Source organism: Monodon monoceros, unplaced genomic scaffold, assembly GCF_005190385.1.
Source record: "Monodon monoceros isolate NGI ecotype Baffin Bay Population unplaced genomic scaffold, NGI_Narwhal_1 Super_Scaffold_21, whole genome shotgun sequence".
Taxonomy (NCBI): Eukaryota; Metazoa; Chordata; class Mammalia; order Artiodactyla; family Monodontidae; genus Monodon; species Monodon monoceros.
In genome coordinates this window covers 96030179-96053862 of record NW_021703778.1, presented here as the reverse complement: position 1 = coordinate 96053862, position 23684 = coordinate 96030179, and the positions used below count along the sequence as shown (strand labels likewise).

Sequence of the window (23684 nt, the reverse complement as noted above, 5' to 3'; positions counted from 1 at the left end):
GTGGTACGCGGGCCTCTCACTGTTGTGGCCTCTCCCGTTGCGGAGCACAGGCTCCGGACGCGCAGGCTCAGCGGCCATGGCTCACGGGCCCAGCCGCTCCGCGGCATGTGGGATCTTCCCGGACCGGGGCACGAACCCGTGTCCCCTGCATCGGCAGGCGGACTCTCAACCACTGCGCCACCAGGGAAGCCCAGGTCCCTCATTTTTAACAGAAAAGTCATGAGCTTATATGAGCACTAGAGTCTCTCTTCCCCATCCCTCATTCACTCCTTTCTCCCAACTCTCACTTTTAAAAATAAAATCACCTCTTGGGAGAAAATTAGAGAATCCTCTTATTCCTTGTCTACCATAAGACACAGATATTGTGCACAGGTTGTCACATGGTTATCAAAGCATAAGGTTAGTTATTTAGAAATTTTCTACTCATTCCCCTCACCTCATCCCACATTTCCCCACTTCCCAGGAAGTACAGTTAAGAAATGGCCACCAGTGGTAAGTACAGCCTTCGCTGTTGCTAGGACTGGGCCAGCCTACTGTGGGAGTCAATACAATTTGATCTTTTGATCTTCCCTTTTAGTCTCAATTCATACAGTTGTTTTTACATAGATGTTGTCAAAGTATACGTGTAATTTTCTATCTTGTTAAATCATATGCATTTTTATGTGTTAATATATAGGCTTTAGCACTGAACTATCCCATTGGGATATTTAATGGGATATCCCATGGGAATAACTTATTTAACCATTCCCACAATGTTGTAGCTCTCAGAGTAGCAAGTTCCAGTAGTTTGCTCTTCTCTGAGAAAGCCACTCTATACTTTTCTATTTTCCTAAATTTGTCTCTTGCCAGTTCTAGAACACTAAATATAGAATGACCTTGTTCTTCCTTCTCATACTCCTTTCCAATTCCCTTTGCTCTTGACAGAATTTCTCTTGAGATACTACAACCAGAACCAAATGAAACAGTCTAAGTGCAGGACTTATAGAACTTACACCAAGGCAGAATCTTCTCTCCCCTCCTCCCTTCCTCCGTCTCCTTCTTTCTCTCCCCATCTCTCCTTCCCTCCCTCCCTTCCCTTCCTTTCCCCCCACAAGTTATTTTTCTGATGATTATAAGACTTAACTTACCTTTTGATTACAAATGCATTTTAGGCTGATATGTGTACCTCCTCTGTTCCAACCTATCAAATTTTACTAATGACACAGAATACAAGAATATCTCTGGCCCCGAACCTACGTCCATGGAAATCTGGGAAAAGGTTTAGATGTGAAATAGTAATTTTTCCACTGTGTGTTTTAGGAGGAAAGGGAAGATAACGAGGGAAGAGTTAAGAGAGATGGTCTGCTGGCTACTGCTATAGGGATAGAGGCCCCAGGGTCCTAATGTGAATAGCATGTTTGTCATAGCCAAAATCATTTTATCAATAACTGAACTTGTTTAAGTATTAAAGAGAATAACTAGTCACAGCAGCAAAGGAAAATCACAAGTTTGTGGGTCTAGCAGATGCTTGTTCCATTACTTTCTGACCACTGTGTATTTGACAGGTGTGCCTGGTGGGCATAGGTGCAGAGGTGTCATGATGGCGAGCTTCCCATTTAACTCAGAAAGTACCTTGCCAACAGCTGCAGCAGTGTCAATAGAAAGAAGTAGGAATAAGGTTCCTGCAATAACATACCCATAACAACCAGCTTGCTAAAGCAACCATTCAGTCTTCTGAATGTCAACAAGGTCACAGACGGTAATGCGGCTTGTTTTCCACTGGGCAAAGAGGTTAAGAAGTTGATGAGATAAGAGGTAAAGTTAATAATTTTAAGGAAGTTGTCATATTTTTCTAGGTTCACCCCTATCATGAATATGAGGACAGTTTTTGGTCCTATCCTTTAAGTAAGTCCTCTATTTTCCAGGATAATGAATGTATCAGTGTTTGCCACAACATAATCAGTATCATAACCACTCCATATAATGCTGATGGTTAGGAAGTCAGTGATGGGCTCTCCCTTGATTAGAAGCTTCCTATTCTCAGTCCTGAATCTTATACCTTCTATGAGTCAAATCATATTGCTACAGTCAATGAATAGATCACTGATGGCTATACTCTCCACCTTGCAAATGTTTTCAGCATACTAACAAGAAGCTCAATATGATCCAAGTCAATTGAATTTGATATTCACTACCTTTTCTCAGAACTGCATCTGCTGGCAATGTAATCTAGTGATCAAGGAGAATGAGAGTGCTAGGGCTATTTTTATTAACAAGCATGTATTGATTTGGGGGTCCTTTTGTGATTTAAATAATAACTCAACCTATCATTCTACAAGCAGCGTAGGTTATTTTACTACATACTTGTTCACATGAAGGCTAAACTTCCACTGCTTTGTTCATTGGCATTTACTTATTCATTTAACAAATAACTGGGGTACCCAAATATGAACAAGGCACCATGCCTACTCAAATCTGGTATTGTCCAGCATTTTGTTTCTACTAGGAATAAACTGCAAGCCAGCAGATTTTAACATGTACTCTCTTTTCATGATAATTTTTAACGTTAAATAAAATGGGGCTTAGTTTGATTTACGCATTATACGAATTTCTCCATTCAAACGACTGTCCGTGTATTTCTTCCCTTTTTTCCCTCTCTCATTGCCCGTCCTCTTTCCAAAAGATATTTCCCCTAATTTCATAATGACAATCAACGACAATAATAATAACAACCTAAGATATGGAAAAACATTAGAAGCTTCCTTTCATGGTTATATCACTTTCTGTTGAAAACCATGGCCTCTTAGCTTGTTTTTTCACTTTTCAGCAAAGTGACTCTCATGGATGCCAGAGCAGCCTTCCTGTTAGCATGAGTATTCAGCTTAGTCAAAAACTCAATTAGTCCTCTAAACTGCTAACATGGGTCAATTTCTAACAAGTGTAATTCTTCCTCGGAATATTCATAATGTTTCACATAAAAGATAAAAAACATAGAAAAGTTAGTTGCACATTACAACTTTTCTTCAACTTCCTAGTGAAAAACAAAGGCTCGGTCTCTGTTATACACAGAGAAAACATTTTAGGAACCATTGAGTTGATTTGTGTACTGGAGAGTCAGTCTAGTTGTTTGTTTCTTTGTTTTTTTTAATAAACAGAGTAAATATGTTCCTGAAAAGTTAACCCTAAAATAAAACTCTGATCATACTTTTTTTTTTTTTTTTTTTTTGCGGTACGCAGGCCTCTCGCTGTTGTGGCCTCTCCCGCTGCAGAGAACAGGCTCTGGACGCGCAGGCTCAGCAGCCATGGCTCATGGGTCTAGCCGCTCCGCGGCATGTGGGATCTTCGACCGGGGCACGAACCCGTGTCCCCTGCATTGGCGGACTCTCAACCACTGCGCCACCAGGGAAGCCCCCCGATCATACTTTTGTTCCTTCATTAAGAAACTTCCGAAACTCAAGTTTTTACATTTATCTTCTAGAGAAAAAGTAGGAAATCATTCTGATTTTAATTTTGTTCATATTCTTTTAAGGGTGGCTATATTTTAAAACAGTTCTCAGAGAATTCCTAATCAAGGTAAAAAGGACTACACAATGGGTCAAAGACATTCTTAAGCCAGACCTTAACCCATCCAATTTAAGTTTAGCATGGAATATTCTCAAGGTCAGTTCAATCCTTACACCTAGGTAGCAAATATTTTTTTTTTTTTTTTTTAGAAACTGTTTATTTTCCATCAACCTATTTCCATTTTAAAGTTTGTGGAAGAACAGTTTAAGACCACTCAGTGGTTGTTCCTACCCACTCAGTGGCCTGAGCAGTGGGAGCTGCAGACCAGTCTTCAGTAGCAGGCTGAGCACTCCAGTCTTCAGTGGTGAACTGCTGAATAGGCACAGAGGGCACCTGCACACCTTCAGACCAGTCCGCCACCTCAGGCTGAGTAGCAGTGAACTCAGGAGCTGGAGCAGTCCATTCATCTTGAAATTCCTCCTTGGCCACAGCCTTCTCAGCTGCCACCTGCTCTTCCTTTTCAATCTCTTCAGGATCTCTGTAGAAGTAGAGATCAGGCATGACCTCCCATGGGTGTTCACGGGAGATGGTGCCACGCATGCGCAGAACTTCCCAGGCAAGCATCCACCACATCAGACCCACTGAGTGAGCTCCCTTGTTGTTACATGGGATGGCAATGTCCACATACCGCAGAGGAGAGTCTCTGTTACACAGAGCAGTGGTAGGCAGGTTAACGTAAGAGGCCTCTGTGAGAGGCTGGTGGTCAGCCCTGGAATCAGTAACCACCAGAAGTCTTGGCTCCCGGAAGGCTGCCTGGATCTCGTTCGTGAAGGTTCCAGGAGTGAAGCGGCCAGCAGTAGGAGTGGCTCCAGTGGCAGCAGCAAACTTCAGCACAGCTCACTGGCCAGTATTCCTGGAGGATATGACACTGACATCAGCTGGGCTTTCAATGGCCACAATGGCACGAGCTGCCAACAGAAGCTTCTCCCAGGTTCTCTTCAGATTTATGATGTAGATTCCATCACTTTTCCTTTTGTAGATGTACTGTTCCATTTGGAAGTCAAGGTTGGTGCCACCTAAGTGGGTTCCTGCTGCAAGGAATTTGAGGACATCCTCCTCCATTTGCAGGACATCAAGGGCTCCGGACATTGTTAAAGTTTCCCTTTAAGTTGTGATGGGAATCCAGAACAAAGCCGTATGGACCCTTATCTGGTGCGGAAAGCGGTGGCAAATATTCTTGACTTCAATCTCTCATTTGATAAATAATCTAGAACTATGATGCTTTAATTTTCCTAACTGGAAAACAATGGCTTTAAAATGCTCATTCAGAGGAAAAACTTACTCCTTCAAAGTCTTTTTATGCAAATTGACAATTTTAAATGCTACTCTGAAGTTTTCTATATTTATAATTAAGATACAGCTAATTATACTGGCGCCAAGACATCATATGAATCTGTATACTTTATATGAAGCATTCCATGAGTGGAAAATTATTGAATTTGGGAGACAGCTATATGGGGATTCATAATGCTATTCTCTCTACTTTTATACATGCTTAAAATTTTCCTCATCCTAAAGTTAAAAAAGAAAAACAAAAATTAAGCATTAAATAGCCACCAGAGTGATAGGAAACAAAATACCACCAGAATCTCTACATTACTCTTTCCAACCACTGTTCTCCTATTGACAAATAATTGCCCATTCAGTTTGTTTGTTTTCTATTGGTGAATCCAAACTATAAGCTGTCCATTTCTCAGCAGTTAAAGAACAGTAAGTAGTTGACATTGGGATATTTATTCATCCTCTGTAGTATAAATTAATGTAAACTAAGTGACAATATTTTAAAGATTATTCTCAATTATTAAAAATGAGACTACTGTTTTATAAATTAAATATAGGATAAACAAAGAGGAATATTTGAAAAATAAAAAAGCTACTTGGAATAACTCTTGAAGCAATTTATACATAATATAGAAAAATTGCAACACTAGACGGTTATGCAGACATTTATTTAACTTATTTGTAGATATCTCTCTTTCGTTTTGTTTTGTTTTTGCGGTACGTGGGTCTCTCACTGTTGTGGCCTCTCCCGTTGCAGAGCACAGGCTCTGGACGCGCAGGCTCAGCGGCAATGGCTCACAGGCTCAGCCGCTCCACGGCATGTGGGATCTTCCCGGACCGGGGCACGAACCCGTGTCCCCTGCATCAGCAGGCAGACTCTCAACCACTGCGCCACCAGGGAAGTCCCTCATTTTGTTTTTAATTCACTTAAGAAGGCAGTTTAGGCACCTATTTCTATTTAGGATCATTATTAATACTAGAAAGGGAGGACTATATTTGTTTGAATCTATGAACTGTTTCCTGGTATGTGATTCTTTCATCACTGACATAGTTAAGTGACCATCATAAAGTGACTGTATCATCTGTTGTTTGTTGCCCAGAAAATAGAATCTTTCAGCAGCTGTATTCATTTAAGTTCATACTAACGCCGTATTCTCCCCTCTGAAGTATGGAAGATTATTCTCATAGAAATTTTACTTAGCAATTGCTATCTGCTATGGTTTCTGGAATGCTTTAGTTATATATTCCATAATAAATTATATTTACTACTTACCTTTGATATAAGTACATAAGTAATCTGCTTCCTTAAAAGTGATCTTACTTACCAAACATCCCTAATTCTTTTCAACTTAAGTGAAAGTTAAATTTTAAAAACTATCTCCTTTTCAAATTTCTGATTTCTAACCACACATGGGCTCTGGGCAGTTTGGCAATCAGTCCCCTTTTCTTTTCTCCAAAGGGATCATTCCAAATGTTTAAAATTCTCCTCAAATCCCTTAATTACTTCCATCATCTCCACCCACTTGAGGTAAATGGTCTTGCCTCCAAGACCACAGGAAAAAAAAATAGCAAAGGACACATAGTCCTTTATCATTCCATTTCTCCTTTCTAAACATATCAATATTCTTCTGTCCAGAGCTAACCCACGATCCTGTGCTCTTCACACCATCACCTCCGTCCGTATCTTCCTGGATCTCATTCAGTCACTTGTCTTCAATAACTTCCTCTCTATTGACTACTTTTTCTTAACTTATAAACACATCCCAATCTCTCTCATCTTATAAAATGCGTTCCTTCTACTGATTAGCCAGTTTTTCCTCCTTATCAAAACGCTTCATAGGAAAAAAAAAAAACCTGACTCTCAATTCTAAATAATAGCATAACATTAATAATAATAATTAACACAACATTAACTTATTCAGTCCTCATCACAACTCTATAAGGTAGGCAGTATTTATTTCCATTTTATGGAAAAGTAAACTGAGGCACAAAGAGGCAAAGTGACTTGCCCAAAGTCACAAAGCTAGTAAGCAGTAACTGAGAAACCAGGTACCAGAGCCCAGTTCTTTCCCACTATGCAACACTTCATCCCCTGGGTAAGGATATTTATTCACATGACTTTGATTATTAATTATACACTAATAATCACTACCATCAATCTATCCAGTCTTGATTTTTCCCTATTTAGTTTCATTACTTCCTATTTTGAGATACCTTGATTTCAATATATTCGAAAGACCTAGCCTCCATCTCTTTTCTCCCTATGCTTCCTCTACACTGCTACAAAAACAAATCTATCCATTATGGTTTTTAACTTACAAACCTTCAATGACTCTCCATCACCTACAAAATAGGGTCTCCAAACCCTTCAGCAAGGCACACAAGACTCTTCATAACCTGCTCCAAAATTACCTTCTCACTTCTACTCCTGCAATTACTTACACATATCCTCTAATCATCAAACTCTGAGAGGTATGTACCATGCTTTGTCACATCTTCTGCTGCACATAGAATGTTCTCTCAGTTTGGGAAGTCACTTTTCATTCTCTCTTGATGAATCATTACTCATCTGTATTTTCCAAACCACCCATCCTGCACCTTCCCCAGGTAAAGCTAATCTCTCTCCTACTTCTACATTCCCAAAATATTTGTTAAAAAAACCCAACTCTATCATCACAATATAATATTGTTCTGTCATTAGTAATATAGACTATGAGCTCTTAGAGAACTGGGACATTCTCTTACTGATATTTGTATCCAGTACCCAGAACACAGCAGTCACTCAGAATACATTTGATAAATGAATAGATGTAGCTTGCCTTTACTATTCAAAATCAATGTGCTCTGGACATGGGAAGATAAATGAATATATCATAAGAGACATCATAATCTTAATTAGTAATTATTTGCCTATAAAATGGCTAAAAACCTAGCAATATGCAGAGAATATTTTTGTTTAAATAGTAATACAAGTATAGACTCTTCCTTGAAGTTCCAGTGAACAAAGAACTCTACCATCTACACAAGCAATCTTTAAGTAAACAGTAAAATACATAAAGGCAAGAAGAAGTCAGAAATGTTAGGCCTGTCTCCAAGCCACAAAACTTGATCATGAATAGCCATCAGCTTATAAATATTACAAGATATCCACATGAACCAAACAAACACTGAAGTTTTAGTCTCAATAGTTTTTCCCGCTACTCTAATTCCTACATGTATAAAATATTTTGGCACTGGTATGACACACCATGGCATTTACTAAATGGTTTACTAAATTACACTTATAAATCACAAAGGCATCAGCTTACATGCCCAACTGCATGTAAGTGTGAGGTAGATTGAAGCTGTCACACTCAGCCTTAAGTGGGGGAAATTCATGGTACAGTTTTTGATTGTAAGAGTAGAGGTAAACTGCCTTAAGTAGATCTTTAAAGAAAAATGCAACCGGAAAGCAATGTGGTTTCCACCATGTTTTAAACGGTGGTTTCCTCTGCAGGCGGTTCCTCTTAATTCTATTGAGAAAAAGAAAAATAAAAATGCAAAGGTTACAAAATAAGGTGACGAGAGAAATGCAAAGTAGCACAAACAGAGCAATGATGAAATACTCAGAGCAGTTTAGTTACTTAAGCTACAATGAAGTCAATTAAATGTGTCTTATTTCTTTAAAAACTATTGAGTATCTCACTGAGAGTTTTTTCCTAATTTATATTAAATTCTAACGTCAACATTCTTGGATTGCATTTAATAATATGAGTGGTCTTGAGTGATTCTGATCCTGAAGTTACTGCCTTGTTTATACACTAAGGTTCACACATGGGCTGGTCTAAAGTTCAAAGTTCAAAATAATTCAACTTTTAATACATATAATGAAAAATTACACCTAAGTCACTCACCAGAACACAAAAGCAACATTAATATTGCTGTTGTAGACTAAACAAAAGCAGGAGTCGGCAGTCTTTAAAACTTTTGCTGTTTTTCTAGCCTCCAACAGGAAGAGCATTTTGGAAATATAGGGCTCATTAAAGAAGCCCTTTAAACTACTGTTGGAACTTACGATTTTTGCCTTATAGGTGGAACTCTAAGCAGAGATTTAATGATCATTCTTATTTATACTTGTCAGTATTTTAAAATTTGATACTCCGCAAAGAACAGCTGATGTTTGACATTGCAAGTTCATTATTAAAACCATAGTATGTCAAGCCCAAGACACAAAAAGAGAAATAAAACTAATTTGTTAAGGAAAAACCTTATCATGTACAGTTTACTTTCCTTCCTGCATCACCAAGTCTGTATTTTTATCTTACCTGCAATTTATGGCCTAAAAATTAAATGAATTAAAATTAATTAATTAAAAATAATCTAATGCAAATATTAAATCACCAAAATACTCGAACAAAAACATCTCTAGGAATGCTTCAACAAAAATTCTGGAGCTTAAAAAAGAGCTATTTGCAAGCTTTCCTGCGTTAACAAAAGGGCAGGTAATAATGATGGCTTGTATGACAATATTGTCTTTGTTAGTTTAGCCCCAACAGAACTAAAGATTTCCTGATTACGACTTGGTAATCTAAGTCAACTGAAAAGATTTCTGGGGAAGGGAAACAAAGAGGAGTCTGAATGCTAGCATTTAAGTGGAATATATTACCTAAGTTTACTCTTCAGTGTGGGACACTGTAAATAAGAGGGGCTCCTACTTTGACAGCCCATGCTAGGTCACGACCTAAACTCACTGTACTGGTGTAAAAGAGAAAGTTCTGCTGGAGTCTCAGATATGCATGTTTCTCTGCTTCACCTTCAGGATCTTGTAATCACATAGGGCCTTACAATGAAGTGTTCACTCTGTACTGTATCTCATTGTCAAGATTTTTAAACAGTGGCTTTTTTATTGTAATGAGCCAATTATGAGCCCGTCACTCAAGCAGTCATTAACAATAGATTTTTCTAATTGCATTTTTAATGAATTTTATTTTGGATAAAAGCCCTTAAAAGTACCTATGGCAAAGGGTAATCATACATTGAATTAACAGAAAAATCTGTTTAATAATGACTTGTCTTTTATTTACTACAACAAAATAAATTCCAGTGAGAACGCTAAAAAATTGACAGTGTCAGGGAAAAAAGGTTGCAGGGCGGGAGAGGGAGTCGTATTCTTCACTGCTAAAAAATAAAAATGAAAACATGCCTTATTCTTTCCTAACTTTAAGGTACAAATGAAACATTATTTTATCAACACAGACCTTGCTCTATATTTAGAAAATAATTAGTTATTAATACTTTACCCATAAGCTATTAATAATGCCTAATATAATTATAAAACAAGCTAAATGGACAAGGGAAATAAAGGCTCATTTCAAATTTAATGTACTCATTTCTATAGATGAATATACAGATAAGATGTTAAAGGTTATTTTTAAAACTGTTATTTTAAAAGTTATTTTTAAAACTGTGTTGTGTAAACAAAACACTACAGTGTAAAAATCTTCATTCACCTCAAAATACTTTCTATGCATGTATGAATGGAAATGTCCTTGCTGAAGATAAAAAATGGTCTTAATGAAAATGTGAATGTATAGTTTGTGATCACTCAGATATATAAATGTATTTTTTTTAGGTTGACTCTATTGAAACTTCATAAGTCTTAATCATAATTAAGAGCTCACTACTCACTGTGATTTAATAAGTCATTAATTAGGAAGTTTTAAAGATGCACAGTGACACTAGAAAAATCCTCTCTTTGGAGGCTATACACGTCATCCTCTGCATGGATTAAAAAAATTTTAATCCATTTAAATCACTCATTGGTGCAAAGAGACAAAAATTATAAATTATGTATACATACATATATATATATACACATATATATTTATATATGTATAATAAAACTATTCCCAGAGAAACTGTCACTATACACTCTGATTTTGTTAAGGAAATAAAAACTTTTTTGAATGTTCAAGGTTTTAAAAACCTTGTATTTTCTGCCTCAAGAACGGGCTGACTGAAAGCATGAGGTTCTGCAGCCTCTGGTTAATTAATCTGCGGCTGAATGACAGCGTGCCTAGGGGCATGGCACTGGCATCCCACACAGGGTCCCAACATGCTTTAAGCCTTGGATAGCTACATTCTGCACGCCAAGACTTTACCCAACAAATAGCAGAGAGGCCTTCAGAGCCTTTCTTCTTCTGAGACATTCCATTTAATTAATGTAATCCCTCTTTATTTAAAGGTTTAATAAATTTAGGTGAGGCAAAACCAACATATCTATGGCACTGAATGTTGTAACTAGTTGCTCTAACACTTTTCTTATGTACCCCAAAGGCTTCTTCACAAGGCATAAAGAAAATGAAAGCAAGAAAATGTTCTAACAGGTTTAGAAATTTTCAAACATGCTTCTTGATCTATTAAAAATATGTATATTTGTACAACCCAACGTTTAAGAATTCAATTAAATGAAGCTGGCGATTTCCATTTCATTAGACTTATTTTATGTTATAAAAATATAAATCATACACCCATGCCAAAACACTTTGAAAATCACTAATATCTAATCTTGAGCAAGGTAAGGCTATTTTTTTAGCAACAGGATACAAAGGACATTTTTCTAATCCCTTTCACTGCCAGAACAAAACATCTTTCAAATCAAGATAAAATCGCTACATCATGAATGTTAATATCATTCTGAGAAAAATAATACCTTACGACTAGAAAAGACCATCCCTTTAGGGAGAAATGTTGTGTTAAAGTGGATTATTCTTTTAGTAGTGTAATAGAATGGCTTCTACCTACTCCCAGATGGAAAATCAAAATCTGCATTTAAATGGAAATATTTTAAAACAGATAGGACAAAAGGCTAAAACCATAAGGAATATCTCCATCCTTACATTTTAAAAATCCAAAATTAAAAAATCCATAAGAACTTTTCTGTACGGTATGGCTTTAAGATTTTGTTTGTATGTTTGTTTCATTTTTATGAAGAGTTTGCACTGTAACATAATTTCACAGTTTTGTGATTAACACATACTATTTGTGGCTATTATATCAAATTCACAAATTGGATGAAGAAGTAGGGTTGCAAAATTTTTACTATTACAAGAAACACATTTACTGTTTAGGCTTGTGCAGAGTTAAGAATGAGTTCTGTATTTTCTTCCTATTTTTAACTATGCTATTTTATAGGTAATTCTTAGAAGGCAAGAGCAGTTTGCTGAAATCAAATAAAATCTGAGTTTCTTCAGCATTGACTCAAATCACCACCATGGTTAGAGTAAAAAGAAAGCAAAATGCTAGGCAATATTATAACAACTGCTCTTTGCAATCTGAAAGATTATTTTCAGTTCTTCAATAGTTGGGGCAATTTTCTTAAATTCTGAAGGAGCCTGACAGCACTGCACATTTCTTAATGCTTGCATTTACTTTTACATTATAAAACAATAAAACAGCAGGATAACGTTCATGCAGTTTAGAGACTTGTAACATTACCACAAATAATTCTACTGTATTATGGCAAAACATAAGCTTTTTAAATGTAGGCTGACTAAAGAAAGGGCAATCTATATTCACTGAAAGTACACAGACAAGTAAGGTTGAAAATATAACTTAAATGTTGTACCTAGTTCTAAAATAATGTTTGAAAAGGGCTGAAAAAGCAAAATCCATGCTGGATGAAATCTTTTTTGTTATATATTAAAATACAATTAATTTCAAGTGCAGTGCTTATTGGCAAGGGAAAGGCTTCCCACCTTTCTTCCTTGGAGTTTATAATAGAGTACATGGCTTCTGCCACCTCAGAAACCAACCGCATTATGTAATTTGATCATTTTCCTCAACAGTGTTGTAAACCAAGATACTCGACAATTACCAGCTTCAAAGATGCAGGTGTTTTGATGGTAGCCACATTTGACTACTGGACGGCAAATAATGGGCCAATCTGAAAAACTTGGCCATATCATCTCCTTTATAAGATCAGCCCATCAGTTCTGAAACATCTTTATTGCTAGAAGCTGCTGGCTTTTGTACAGGAAGCTGTGTGGATCTCTTTAGTTAAAAGACATCTTATTCAAAAGTGTAATGGGAAAAAAACTCTTGCATATGTACTGGGTGGTTTTTCTCACTTTTAACAGGTAATTCATTTCAATCCAGTTGTCCGTGATTCTCCTAGTGATAACCATAGGGATGAAAAAGAATAAAAGCATTTCCCTACAGTAACCTAATTCTCATCTACACTAGAGCCTCCATGCCTGATCCCAATTCCCCACCCCTAACCTTCACTCCCAAACCTCCCAGCAGAAAAAAATTTCAGATATCAGTGGGAGATGATATACCATAAATCTAATCATCAAAAATAAACCTTGATACATATCTTCATTAGTCTACACTAGGTAGCAAACTAAACTAGGGAAGCTGTATATGAAACATCACAGAAGATCCAAGACTCATGGATATTTTAAATCACCTGCTTTACAATTGCCTAAATTACAGAACAACTGTAGAAACACGGCAAATTATGATTTAAAAGAAAGTACCTCCCTATCCTTGGAGATATTAGACTTTTATAGCTAATGTGTGAAGAAAGTGACTTTTAAACTCAAATATTCCTGTTCTAAATGAATGGTACTCTCAGCAGAGAACCCGTCTAAAACCTCACATTTCTAAGTGTGGCCTCAGACCAGTAGCAATGGCATCACCTGGGCACTTGTTAGAAAAATCTCAGGCTCAACCCAGGCCAACTGAATCAGAACGTGCATTTTTAATAAGACTCCCAGATGATTCATCTGCACTGAGAAGCTCTCGTCTAAGTTTTTCTAGTTCCACCATTTATTCTTCATTGAGAGACATAAAACAGTGAAGAACAGAACAGCCTGTACTCATAAAAACACATAATATTACAGAAGACCACAATTTAAATAATGAAAAACAGGGAGGAAATGTTAGCAAAACTTAATTAAATTAGATCTAGATCCTGCAATCTTTGTTTTTAATACTTGAAAATTCACTTAAATGTGTGTATGTGCATGCACAGACATGTGTGAGAGGTGAAAGAGGAAGATAGAAAGGAAAGGTAGATTAAGAGTGAGAGAAAAAAATAAAAGGGAAAGAATGGAACCGTAAGAGTGTACATAGGGTGTATATGTAGATGTATTTAGGGCCAAAAAGTAGAAGAAACAAAGTGAGAACACAGCAACTTGGAGAAGAGCAGCAATGCCCCTTCTCAACCACATTTCCCGCACACTCCCTCTTTTACATGCCCAAGACAGTGTGATGGGAATACTTTTCATCTCAGTAACAAGAAACTACCAAGAAATAAGCATTAAAAGCAAAATTTGTGACAGAAACCAGTATTCCCTAATTGTATTAAACAATACAAGTAAACATGGAAAGATTACTTCTGAGAAAGTAAAGAGACCAACAGCACAAGGTAATTAAAACACTAAAAAGGTGATTTAATATTCTTTTTCTAAAGTCTAAATAATCATTTAGAAATAGTTACCATAATATAAACATTATTTGTTTTATTCTTACAAATGAACGTACTATTCTTACTGTTATTATTACTATACTAAGAGACTAAATTCAAAATAGTAGCACTATAGTTTTGATTGTTCTTAATGACATCATAAAATAGCTAACATTAATAACACAAGCTCAAAAAAAAAGAGAAACAGATATTTTCTATTGGACATAAAGTAATGGCTTAAACCTGCAGTAATAATTTGCAGAGTGTGAAGTTTAGCTAAAATGTTACATTTGACTTTTAAATATATATATATACACACACCTAAAATGATTAATCTACCATGATTAATCCAATATTTTATCATTTATTTAATGAGAGAAAATTAGAAATCATTTATAAATACTGCCAAACTTAATGATACCAACAGAAAATATACCAGTTGATATCCAGGAGAACATAATGGTTAATCAGAAAACAGAACTTACTGGAGAAAAATGAATTATAATTAATGTTATATTGTACCTGTTTAAAAAATAATATATATGTGTATATATATATATCTGTATACATATCTGTATCTGTATTCATCCACATGGCACATTAATAGTATACAGTGTAGTAAGATTCAGCTCACTTTGCAGCTGACCATCTATGGAATGTAGCTCCATTAAATCACTAGAGACTGACTTCTCACAATAATAGGGGAAAAAAAAATCACCCTATATCTTGCATTTCATGACTGAGCTTCCCTAATACATATCTCTGGTTTTGCTGGAAGAAAAAAATGCAGTCAAAGATGGGCAGAGTGCTACTCCCAGCTTGTATTCACCAAATGCCAGGAACTGTAAAAATAGGATTCCAAGTTGAGGTTTCAGATACTTATTAAATAAAGACTTAAAATTTCCAAATATAAATAATATTTGCATAAACAGGTTTATTATTTATGGAAGTCAACTAGGCAATATATATCAATGGCTTCAGAAATCATCATACACTTTGATCCATTAATTCCTTAGGATAGATTTGTCTGAAAATCTATCCTAAGGAATTAATTTTTTTTTAATGTAGACAATAATTGATGTACCCACATCAAAGTGCTATTATTTATAGTAAAAATTAGATTCAACCTAATTTACAAAATTAGGGAATCATTAAGGAAATTATTATACAGCCACATGATGGAATATTAAGTAGCCATTAAATTATATTCATAAAGACGTTTTAGTGACATGAAAAACATGAAAAACTGATATTTTAAGCTAAAAAAAAGCAGTGTATAAAGTTATACACACGAAGTGTGTATGTATATCTATGTATGTGTGTTAAATATATGGGTGTGGAAAATATGTCAAAATGTTAACTCTGAATGACTGAATTTTGAGCAAGATCTTTTCTTATACTTTTATATATTTTCTTTAAGAATCAATTGTTTTAAGTATCAAAGAAAATTAAGTAATAATTTAGATAAAAGACAAGGTATGAAGAACAAGGTGAGGATACTGCAAGGTTACACTGAAGTTATTCCACTGAATAAAGAAATTGTGTGTCTGCAAGAGAAATACCAAGAGCCTAGTGTCAGAGAAAAAGAAGCTCTTTCTTCTGACTACATGAGAGGTAAAAGACAGATGAAACAGTTAAGCAAAAAAACAATAAAAAATAGAAAAAAAGAATGTAGAAAAGTCAGATCTATTAGAATCTAATAATTGGACAAAGAAAGCAAAGGGGACATCATCAATGCCAATGTGATTTTTCACTCTACAAAAGTACCAAATAGTTTAAGTAAATAAGTTAAGAAAATAAATTATAATAACACTTAGTTTTAGAATGTTTATTCCAAGTCTTGGACTGAATACAAGGAAAGAAACTAGTTACTATTAAATAATAACAAAACAAATTTCTAGAACCTCATTTTGTTTTCTATGAAGTTGACAGATACAAAGACTGCTGTTTTCATTTTTTTTTACAAAACACAGTTAAAACACAACTTTAAACTGTCCAGGTGATAAAAATTATATACTGAAATGTGTACAATCCACAAGCTATGTCTTTTATAAAACAATATTTTAGCTACTATGTTAATTAGTAACAGTAAGTTGTAACTTACTGTGTTTTCCCTTAAACTTTTCTTGACTGTAAATGCTTCATAATCATTTTCATTTCAGATTGCTTGATTGATCTGTTGATTCCAAATCAATAAAAACATGGAGTAAAGAGTAGTCACACTAAATCCATTATATAAAACAGGGAATTCAGTGAATGCACTGATTTTATACACAGTAGGGAATCAGTAATTATCAAATAACCATAAAGTATACAGAAAGCATCAACATAAGTTTGGCATCTTATAACTCTGTGAAATCTTCACAAACTAGATTAGTTTTACCTATTATACATCACTGTTTTGTCTAAAATATACACAAGTGACAGTCTGAGAAGAAACTATATATGCTCAATAGCATGAAGGAGAAATCAAGCTACTCAAAGCTGAAGACAAAATTTCTACCTGAGCATAAAGGTTCGAGAACTCCACCTGAAAACAAGGCCCCTTGATATTAACCTAAAATTAATGTTTAAATTACCTAGTCTTTGATAGAAACTAGTCTATGACAACCCTAAAGAATATCTGAAATTAATATGATGATGCTTCCATAAATAAAGCGGAGAGGTGGTTTCTGGCTTTCCAAAGCAACTAATTTAAAACAGTAAGAAGTGTCTAATTAATGACCTCAGGATACACTGAATTGGAAGTCTGACCTAATTTAGTACAAAATCACACTTCACTTTGGCAAAACTAGTACTGTGGTGGAAGCACTGAAAAACTGTTAACATGTAATTATCCACTCTTCATTGTGGAGGACCAGGACAAGGAAGAAGCTTAGAGACTCTAAGACTAAATTGGTTAAAAATAAACTACTAAGTTATTTGAAGGTATTAATCAAAATTATAAGCTAAATCAAGATTCGTAAGTATAATCCACAAACAGGCTCAGATGGAGCAATACTGAGCCTTAAAGACCACAGGACTTTTAGGAGAAACTCAGTGACAATGGCCAGGCAAGGAAGGATGAATGCAAACTCATGGAACAAAGGTACACTACAAGAAACATGGAATATTTTTAAAAGAGCAAAGATTTCATCACAAATAATAATTCTGATGAATACATAGCAGTAACTTTTTCCCTTAAAACTCAAAGTGCTAAGTCCTTGAGACAGGCACTATGCCTTAAATCATCTACATCTCTAGCAACTAGAAAAAAAAAAACCTAGAAAAAAAAACAAGAGAAAAAATAAACGTATGTTAATGTTCTACAACTCACAGAGCATGTGTAAACATTATGAATAATGGTTATATAGTATGTGACTTCCTATCTTTGCACCTCTTGCATTTATCACCTTATTGAAGCTCAAAGAAAAAAGCATACAGAATAAAATCATGTGAAGAATTCCTCCTCACATTGTTTTCTCATATAAACTTTTCAAATTCTACTGATGTGACCATTTTCTGTCTACAAAGCTTTTCAAGTTAATAAGATTTTAGTAGGTGGCAACTGCAAGACCCTTTAGAAAAACTGAACCCTGGAAAATATTCAATTAATTCCAGCAATCAAGCTAAAGCAAAGTCAAAAACACACATAGTGAAATGCATAAGCTTTGACATCATATTCACCAACATCAAAGAAACTGATATCTGAAGCACAAAGAGGAAAGACAATTAAAGACAAAATAAGGAGTAGCAGAATTTCTACCACACTATGCCTGAAGACACAGAAGAGCATGGTTAACTGCTCTAAGGACCAGATCAACAGATAAACCAGGACAGATAACAATGATCTTAAGTTAGTTAACTATGAGCAATGCTCTACCTCTCTAATGCAAAAGAAGCATAATACTTAGTGAATAAAAATAATAATAATGATAATAATGTAATAGTTAACATTTATTGAGGCTTCCTTTATGATCTATTTTACTGTCCCATTAATGCTCATGACAATCCTATGATGTAGGTACTATCACTAGCCCTACTTTACAAATGTGAAAGCCCCACTTTATAAATGTGAAAGCTAGAGAAATTAACTAAACCAAGGTCATACAGCTAGCATGTGGTAGAGCCTGGAACACAGACAAGTCTGACTCCAGAGTCCCCACTTAGCCCTTGGAAACAAAGAAATCCCCAACACTTCTTGTTACATAAAACCTTGGTTTTCTGAACTATATGTAATTATGAAGATATCATTGGTCATAATTAAAGTAAAAGGTGAAAATATACAGTGTAACAAGGGCTATCAACCTCTTTTTGGTCTCCAAACACTGACAACATATTATTCCTCATCACAACCCGGTGATGGAGCTGAGGAGGAAATACCACCCAGCTAATCCTGATATACCCACCTTGAGAATTCCACAGTATACATACACACTTCTTTTTTTGTAAGCAATACTACTTATGGCTCCACCCAAACCTTGCTTGTAGCTCCAAAAGATTTTTAAATAAAATGTATATTCAAAGATTTTTGCCACATTTCTCTCATGCAAGACTCACAATAAAAAAATTTCATCACATATTTCAATATCAACTTATAATAAAGAAAACTGAATTAGTAAAATAATAATAAAATGCTATTTTTTTCTCAGGTTTCATTCTTCTTCATTCAGCAGTGGTAATGATCTTGTCTCACATTCTACCACCTTGAAGAAATTTAAAGAAGGATTTTTTTTTAGAGGACTGCTATAAAATTATCACTGACATTTTAATTAAAAAAAGACATGTATGTAGAATAAACAGGACATTTCCTCTAACAGTCTGCAGTGGCTGCTCCATTGCTTCTTTGTACAGTCTGGGTAAATCATGCAGGCTCTAACTAGACAGAGCAGCTGTATTTCACTGTCTTCAGTAATGTAATCTACATTTATCACTATTTTAATTAAGTGGATTCCTAATTTGGTACTTCCATTGCAAAGAAAAAATACCTTATTAGTTTTTTTTGGTAGGCAGCATCTTGTCAGTCTTGTAAACCGGAATTTAATTTTAAACATGTTTCCTACTGCAACTGGCCATTATTTTAAAAAGAACTACCATATTTGGTTTATTAAGAGCTTGTTCATTTTCAATGTAAAGGCTTAAACATTGGTTGCTTCTTTAAAATGATTTAAAAAGATGCTTTTGCAGTTCTCAATGTTAACCCAAGTGATATACTAAAAACAATATGTGCTTTATTATAATATTAGATTCAAGGTTATTCAAAATCAATATGAAGCACAGTAAGAACCTTACAAGAAAAACAATGCTTTACAGAATGTTGAGAAAATTCAGTTCAGTAGTTCTTAGAGAAAGATTATGTTTATCATCGGGTTATGTGAAAGGCCTGAATATTTAGCTAAATCCATCACTGTGGAATAAAGCAGCTTTTACATTTTGAAGACAAGTTCTGAATTTTTAAAAATTCATTTCCCATCATTATTTGTAGTTAGAACAATTTGACTTTAAAGAATAAGTATATGAATTACTCTGAAGGTGTGCTTGTTTTAAATGGTTCACAGAGAAACAGTTACTGTAATATTATGTCACTGCATTAAATTGTGAATTTTAATACATATGATATCTCAAATCTTACATATCAATAAAAAAGCCCTGATGTTAAAAAAATTTTGTAGTCAGCACACATTAATTGAGCATCTTTTATGTGCCAGGTAAAGAATTAAGTGCTTTGTATTCAAACCAAAGTAGAACAAAGCCTTTGCACAAAAGAGGGTGTCTGTGTGTGTGTGTGTGTGTGTGTGTGTGTGTGTGTACACACATATACATTTACAGTACAGTACCAAGTGATTTTTAAACTTTGTTCCTTTGAAGGGGAGGGTCTTTAGTGACCCAAGTCCACTTCGACCAGAAAAGTTCCACCTTCATCTATTTTTACACATGTCTTTTTTGCAGCCAGGTGAAGAAAGCAAAAGCCGCTTACCTAGAAAGTAGAATAAGGGCTCTAGACTACCTCTAAGAACACAGGTAAATGAAAAGTATCCTAACTGTTCCCAGATATACTGAGGGAAAAAAATAAAAGACTCCCTTTTTTTTGAGTTTCATTTATTATCAGTTTCACATGTTGCCAAATATTGGTTTGTGGGTAAATGTCTACTAAAGTAAAGTTAATAAACATGGCCTATTTAAGAAGTTTGGGGATGAGGTCTGCAGGGAATTGAAAGTTAATGCACCATCTCACTTTGTCAGTCCACATTACCAAGGAATGCCATGCCAGCTTTCAGATTCACATAAATCATCAGAAGTTATGAGATCAGAATTTTTAAAGAAATCTATAGTGCATTAAATGTGTTCTAGATTTATATTAAAACTTCCCCATGTAAAACAATACCACTTACCTTCACACTGATTTTTGGACTGAAGTTACCATGTGAGCATCTATAATGACTTGGCCAATTAATACACATTATCTCTCATCCCTTACAAAACCTCAAAAGATAAGCTATTTTCACTCCCGTTTGACAGATGAGAAAGCAGGCTCAGAGGTTAAGAAATGTGTTCAATATTACATAGTGAATACAAGGAGAAGCTAGGATTTGGGCCCATGCTTTTTTTATTAAAATACTTTCAGAAGCAAAATAAACTTAGCACATGAAATTTTTCTCTTCTAATCACAGCTAAATATGATGCCTTCTATTACTATCATTTAACAGCTGTACACAAGGTTGTTTTACAATGAAAAATTTAGCTATCGACATATATGATCAAATAGGTTACCAAAAAAGAGAAAGGAAAATCTAAAATTTAAATCAATGCTAATTAATGACAAATACTTTAGTCATTGTGTAACTCCCTTAGTTTGAATTTAAATAATGTCATGTATAAAGCCTGGGTTACCCAATTCAGGAACAAGTAAAAGTTAAGTTCTAGGCAGCCCACTCAGGCTCTAATTAAATAGAAGAAATGAGTACAAAGGAACTAAATTATTTTTTGAAATACTCCTATTGGAACTCAACTTCAAAAAGATATTTCATGAACAGACAGTAAAGCTTGTAAGATTCCTTCTATCTCAAATTACTCTGATGAATGTCTGATAAAATTGAGATTTACCACTGGATAACAAGAGGTAGCCAATAATTCTAAATGAAAACTCAGAATGGTCTTTTGTTCCCTTTGTTTAAAGTAAAGCCGCTAGTGAAAAACAAGAATGTCTGCTTAGGAAAAAGGAGTCTCTTGTCTGAGCAAAACTTAAATTTAAATATCCTGCTTCTTACCTGAATATTCCAAATCATCTACATTTATCTACTGTTCACTAAAAGACTATAGAGGGCACTGTTGCATTAGCTTTGAAGCTTTACAATAGAAGCTGAGAAAAACGTCTAGAATGTGTAATTTCTTTAAAGAGTCAAATGCATGGTAATCTACTAAGCCTAATAAAGGGAAAAAACCAAAATGTATGTTTTTCTAAAATAGGCTGAACTTCAATGGGGCAAAAAACTTAACAAAAACAACTGTCAAATTGAGAACACCGCATTGCACACATTTTGCATTTCCCTTTGTAGTGCTTTCATGAGAAAGGTAACTAATCATAGCACCTCCTTATCCAATGGAAACAGCACCCCACTGCAAAATCCTCTTCACAATCAATAGGAAAACGAATGTGGCACCTCATGCAATCCTTCCATAATTCTATCAACAGAAAGAATGCAGTATGTTTGCATACTTTTGTCTAAAAGGCCAATTCCATTTGTCCCCTCTTTGGGAAAAATGACAGCTACAGATCCATCACCCTCACATGAAAGTAAACAAACTGCAAAAAAACAAAACAAAAAAAGGATCAAAATTGAAATCCTCACCATTTTTAAATGAAATTCTATTACATGTAAAAACTCAAACTCAAAGCAAAATAGAAAAAACAAGTTTTTCTTCAGAGATGTGAACTCTATGCTATTGTACAACAGTTCTGGGATATAAAAGAAATAAGTTATATACAACAATATTCACTAATCGTATAATTACATACAGATAGCATTCAAGCTTTCCATGTATTTTCTGCCTTCTCACATCATTCCTGTTACAATTCTTTGCAACTAAATTCGATTAAGTACAGTGCCAAAGATCTTTTTTAATATATATGTTTGCAATGTATTACAATGAAGCTAGTATATAAAATACAAAGCTTCTTATTACCCTACCACTTAAGTTTTTTCCACTTGTTTATTCACCAAAAATTAAAATTTTTGACACAAATAATATAAATGGGAAAGGAAAATTAAATTATTTATTTTGGTAATTTAAAAATAATGTCCTGAATTGCTGAAACACTATATAGCTATAAGAATTAAAACATCATGACCAGACTACTAGAGATAATATGTAAAGTGAGAAATGCATTAATATATATCAAATCATAACACCACATTAGAAGTCAGACGAATCAACATTAATAAAGGTACCATCATAAAACTAAGGCCTTGGGAATTCCCTGGCAGTACAGTGGTTAGGACTCCGCGCTTTCTACTGCCGAAGCCAAGGGCCTGGGTTCAATCCCTGGTCAGGGAACTAAGATCCCACAAGCTGCACAGAACAGATCAAAAAGTAAATAAATAAATAAAATAAAACTAAGGCCTCTAATTAAGACTCCCAAATTCCCTAGAAAAACAGTATACAATTCATTTTGTCACTCTCAAACTTCCAGAGAGATTAGCACGTTCTCTGAAATCAAAGTGCAGAACTGTGAAAGTGTTAAAAATTCTTCAATAATATGTCAACCTACTCATAAATCAAAAAAAGGGGAAGGGGCTTCAGATGGTATGTAGATTTCATTTTATTGCAAAAGCCCCAGTTTAACAAGTTATTTTCAGCCAATAAAAGTCAAAAGTAAAGCATTGTTGAAGTGGCCAGCAGTGACTCTAAGGCTTTAACTTATTAACTTAACCAAAATGCTACTTGAGTATTGCTCCCTTAAATTATTAATTTATGAGTTTTGCTTAGTCTCCTCCTGAGGCAAGGCAGTTTGTAGGTATATTGAGTGCATGTAAATAAACAGAAAGCTTTTATAATAGTCTAATAATACACTAAACATAATAAAACAACCTCTTTTAATGAACATTGAATGCGCAATCCTATAAACCAAGTTTATATAAATGGGCCATGTAATTTAAAGAAACTGTAAGATCCTCTAGGAAGTAAATGCACAAAACCAGAAAAATTAAACATAAGCCTATTGCTTTTCACTGATCTGATAAAATGCATACAGCAGAATCAAAGTGCTGCTGTGACTATGAAGAGTATGTCACACGCAATTTCAAAGAAATCTAAGAGAAATGTCGTGAACTATGAGAAAATTTATTTGCAATATTGTTCTTCATCTACCATAAGGATGATTGAAGAAAGAAAGAAAGAAAGAAAGAAAGAAAGAAAGAAAGAAAGAAAG

The 23684-nt window shown here is 34.8% G+C and overlaps 1 protein-coding gene and 1 pseudogene across 2 annotated transcripts in view; both read right to left on the bottom strand.

Moving 5' to 3' along the window:
• Window positions 1-23684, bottom strand: part of DPH6 (diphthamine biosynthesis 6) — a 176565-nt gene that overhangs the window by 121087 nt on the left and 31794 nt on the right. The gene's annotated exons all lie outside the window — the stretch shown is intronic.
• On the bottom strand, window positions 3668-4713 carry LOC114903425 (annotated as a pseudogene).